Source organism: Oncorhynchus keta, chromosome 30 (genome assembly GCF_023373465.1).
Source record: "Oncorhynchus keta strain PuntledgeMale-10-30-2019 chromosome 30, Oket_V2, whole genome shotgun sequence".
Classification (NCBI taxonomy): Eukaryota; Metazoa; Chordata; class Actinopteri; order Salmoniformes; family Salmonidae; genus Oncorhynchus; species Oncorhynchus keta.
This window is the reverse complement of record NC_068450.1, coordinates 50,528,122-50,533,556: the sequence shown is the minus strand read 5'-3', so window position 1 is coordinate 50,533,556 and position 5,435 is coordinate 50,528,122.

Sequence of the window (5,435 nt, the reverse complement as noted above, 5' to 3'; positions counted from 1 at the left end):
GTTGACATCTAATGACATTTGTTGCACGTAAACATTAACATTTGGAAGCAATTCAATGTTTGTGTGTGGTGAGAGAGGCTGGACATCAATGAGCAATTAGGCTGACAATGAATTTAATGTGGTCGAGGACAGCTCATTTCATTATCAAACAAGCACGAGTTGTCTTCCATATTGATTCATCTACTTTAGAAAAAGGTATTTAGCACACACGCTCTAGCTTGCCCCCCCCCCCCCACACACACACATTTTAGATGCAGTAAATGGCTCTTAATTGATGCACAGCATCCTTTCTTTCATTATTTAGGAGCCTAGCTCATTATCCTGCCATTCCCAGCTGTAGCTAAGTACAGCGCTGTACAGCCTCCTTGGAATAAACAAATACAAAGAGAAGCACCCAGAATAGCAAATGGAGCCACTTCATCATTCTGAAAGAGAGAGAGAGAGTGTGGTGTGTGAGTGATTGTGTGCATGTGTGTGTGCGCGTATGCACGTTGCACACACTCCTACCCTCTGGAGATGAGGCACTCTGGTGGATTTCCCCAGTGCCCAGTGATGCTGTTTGGATACTAAGCCCAGGTTTAGAGTCCACGACGGCGTGACATTCTAACATGCTGCTCTCTAATTGACTCATTAGACTCTGTCAGTCAGGGGCGAGCTCACCTGTTCAGCTCACATCCAGAACCAATGATTGACAAGCTGTACCCTAATGCCCTAGCTATTCATTTCTCATTGGCCTTGTCTCAGGATAGTAAGTTGGTGGTTTGAAGGTATCCCTCTAGTGGTGTGGGGGCTGTGCTTTGGAAAAGTGAAGTGAGGTTATATCCTGCCTGGTTGGCCCTGTCTGGGGGTATCGTTGGACGGGGCCATAGTGTCTCCCGCCCTCCCCTGTCTCAGCCTCCAGTATTTATGCTGCAATAGTTTGTGTGTCGGAGGGATAGGGTCAGTCTGTTATATCTGGAGTATTTCTCCTGTCTTATCCAGTTTCCTGTGTGAATTTAAGTATGCTCCCTCTAACTCCCTCTCTGTCTCCCTTTTCTTTCAGAGGACCTGAGCCCTAGGACCATGCCTCAGGACTACCTGGCCTGATGACTCCTTGCTGTCCCCAGTCCACCTGATCGTGGTGCTGCTCCAGTTTCAAATGTTCTGCCTGCGGCTATGGAACCCTGACCTGTTCACCGGACGTGCTACTTTGTCCCGGACGTGCTACTTTGTCCCGGACCTGCTGTTTTCGTCTCTCTCTCTCTCTCTACCGCACCTGTTGTCTAACTCTGAATGATCGGCTATGAAAAGCCAACTGACATTTACTGCTGAGGTGCTGACCTGTTGCACCCTCTACAACCACTGTGATTATTGTTATTTGACCCTGCTGGTCATTTATGAACGTTTGAACAGCTTGGCCATGTACTGTTATAATCTCCACCTGGCACAGTCAGAAGAGGACTGGCACCCCTCAGAGCCTGGTCCCTCTCTAGGTTTCTTCCTAGGTTCCTGCCTTTCTAGGGAGTTTTTCCTAGCCACCGTGCTTTTACATCTGCATTGCTTGCTGTTTGGGGTTTTAGGCTGAGTTTCTGTACAGCACTTTGTGACATCGGTTGATAAATACATTTGATTGACCTAGTTCAATGACCTCTCTCTCTCTCTCTCTCTCTCTCTCTCTCTCTCTCTCTCTCTCTCTCTCTCTCTCTCTCTCTCTCTCTCTCTCCCTGTCTCTCCCTGTCTCTCCCTGCCTCTCTCTCTCTCTCTCTCTCTCTCTCTCTTCTCTCTCTTCTCTCTCTTTCTCTCTCTCTCTCCTCCCATCTCGCTGACTCTCTTTCCTTCTCCATTTACCTCGCTCTCGCTGAATGCAATGATGATATCAATGTAGACAAGTCTCTCTCCTCTCAATATCCTTTGTGCCCCCCCCCTCCCAAGTCCACACAGATCCCAGAATAAGACTGCTAATTGTGTCAATCCTACACCACTCTGATGACTACATTCAAGGTTCAGTTACTGTGCTCAACGTTTCCATAGTCATCCTATAGGTATGATATTTTAAACTGTTGCAGTCTTTGGCTGTTGTCCAGCTGTCTAACTCCAGTAGGCGTTTCTCCATATGTTATCCCCAGTGATTGAAGGGATTGGACTGTACCATAGGAGCATTATATATTTAAGGGTGTCTTATTATCTAGTTCAGATTGGGATCCGGCTTCTACACTCTCTCACTTGTGTACAGATGCTTATAAGGTTATTTCGCTCATGCATATGCACAGGGGCACACACACTATCTCGCTCACATCTCGTTCACATCTCGCGCGCGCACGCACGCACGCACGCACGCACGCACGCACACACACACACACACACACACACACACACACACACACACACACACACACACACACACACACACACACACACACACACACACACACACACACACACACACACACACACGCACACACGCACACACACACAGGGCAGCAGACAATTGATCCCCGTTGGCCGGTACACAAACACATGATGGAAGTAATGATTTGACATGTGAACGGGCCAAACCCTCTCTCTCACAGTGTTAGATTGAAAATAGGATTCTGGGATCATAACTCAAAGAAGGTTCGACTCTCAACTCAACACAACAAAGGGAAGCAAATATGAAGCTCACTTGAAAGAGGCGATCTCGGATTGGTACATCCATTTGTGGACTTCTAAATAAGTTCTAAATAGCCATTGATTCTTGAAGAACTTAATGCAACTGTCTTACTCCATCACAATCCAAAATATACACTTGTTTTTCTCCATGTAAACTAGAAGTTTGGCAAAAAAAAAGGTAGCATAATTAATAACAGTATCTTGCAGGAATCAATAGACGGAGTTGTAAGAGTTGGAATCCAGAAAGAACAAAACCCTGCCCTCAAACATCATCCTTCATCAATTTTGTCTTCTTTTTATTGCGTAAAACAAAAATGCCACTTTTGAGGTTTAAGATATCCCTCTGGTGCCCAAGTTGACCTATTTTAAGAAATGCCATTAGTCGGTGGATATAAAGTCGAAGATCTTTGATAGGCTGATGCAGCATTTGTTACAGGTTAGCATAAGGGCTAAATGTGTCAGGTTATCTAATGGGAACAGCTAAGATGTACATCATTGTATCACATGCAACTACATCAACTATTTTAATTGGCTGATGCACATTTTGAGACTGAGATAAGGCTTAAACTGAACTTTTTCTAATGTTCGCAAGTATGGACCCATCATTTTCATCTCATGGATGATCAGTCCTTGCATCCATAGCTCTGTCTATACAGTTGAGTGGTTATATTTCTCCAGCACCATCACTCAGCTGTTTACCAAAAACATGGCAGGGGTGACTACTTTCTTGCAGTTTGAATCCCAGATTCAAACTACAAGAAAGGTGCTGTGTGGTACCATGTTTCCTGTATTCTTGGAAAAGAGGAGCAGCGATCACTGCGTACAGTAACACAGTAGTATCAAATTCCCCTGCAATGACTCACTCATCCTCAATAGCCATGAGTGGAGCCTCGCACCCTGCCTCCTGACTGGACATAGAAAGGGTTCGGAGAGAGGACAAGAAGAGATCCCTTAGCCCTTATGGACACCCTGTGTGTGTGTGTGTGTGTGTGTGTGTGTGTGTGTGTGTGTGTGTGTGTGTGTGTGTGTGTGTGTGTGTGTGTGTGTGTGTGTGTGTGTGTGCATGCTGGGGGCTCCAATGTGTGTGTGTGTCTAGAGGGAATCTTTTGTGAGACATTTATCAGGCCAGCGTCTCTGCCCCTGGCTTTCGTGTGGCTGTAGTCTCAGCGCAGGATGGGGCCTGGGTGGCTACACGCACTGGGGGCTACAATGGCAACATTATTCTCGCACTGTCTGTCTCTCTCCAAGAGGCCTTGTGTGTGCTGGGACTGGGCCTCAACCAAAGCAGAAGGGCAATCCCCTTCCCATGGGTGTGTGTGTGTGGTTTGAGATAAGGCTTGCTATAATGACTCCCACTCACAGGGTGGTCAGAGGGGCCAGGTCAGTTATCCAAAGCGTTTATAGAATGTGTGTATTGGAGGGTGTGAGTGGGTTTATTTTCTAAACTTAGGCTGGAGAGTCATCTGGGCCCAGTTTCTCAAACCATTTCTGAAGGGAACTATAAATTGTGTATTTGAAGACTGAAAAATTAGATTCTGATCCTCCGGATATGGATTTGATGATCCAATCTTGACCTGTAATCAGGATTAAATGTTGATTTTGCGTTTTTCTAAACTCAATGGTAGGGATTAGGATAGTTTTGATGCTGAACATCTAGATAATCTTGACCCCACTGGAAAGGTGGATTCAGAAAGGTGAAAACACAACAAGCAAGATATTTCAAAGTAACTCCTTCAAAGTAAGGAGAGGTTGTTTAAAAAAACAAAGCTTCATTATGTTAAATTGACTGCTGTATAGGTGTGTGGTCAGTCGTTATATTGAGTGTCATATAAATGCATGTACTTACTTAGAAGCGAAATGCAGTCTCTATTTCTTATTTATAGTTCCCTTCATTCATGTAGTTTACTCATCTTTGTTTCCCTATGACAGTGTAGAAGTAGTAACAAAACCTGTCCAGTAGATGGCAAGGTGTAGGCCCTATTCAATTCTGCAATCTTGATATTGAGGCATCTGGATCAGAATGATCCTATTCGATCCTTTCTGAAAAACTGCCTCAAAATCAGATAAGATAAATGATCCTGGATTGAAAAAAGGGGACTACAGGATAATTGTTATCCAGATTAAAAATACAAACAAATAAAAACTGGGCTCAGAAATCAAGGATTGTTTGGTGGAAAATGTATAAATCTCTCAAACCAAAGTGCGAGTGTCTTAATGTGTTTATGTGTGTGTGTCTCAGAGAGCCAACACTAAGAACTGACTATTCTAGGTCACGATAGATCATATGCCTCACTGTAACCAGAAGCACAACCACTGTTTGCCAAGTGTCCTACTGCTTCCAGATAATGAGGCCTCTGACTCAACAGAACTCATTAGCACCAAACTAGGATGGACTCACCTCATCAAGTGCCTCCAACCGGTGAGAATGCACTGATGTGGGATAGAGGTCAAAGGGCACTCCCATGGCAGTGAACCACCACGGCTCAGACAATCAGAGGAGCAACACAAATAAATCACTGCTCTGGACTCCCGGCATCCAAACCACACAAAGAACAGGGTGGAATACACAGACAGGTGTGTGTGTGCGCATGTGGGTGTGTGTGTTAAGTGTGAGGCGGTAAGTATATTTGTGTATGTGTGCCATCAATAATATTTGCAATAATATTTGTGTACGTGTGCTATCAACTGTCTGTGTATTCTCAGTTCATTGGTTCAAACCTTTGTGTATGTGTGTGCCATGTGTGAGGAGATTAGTATATTTGTGTGCGTGTGATATTAATAATGTTGTGTACATCTGCTATCAACTG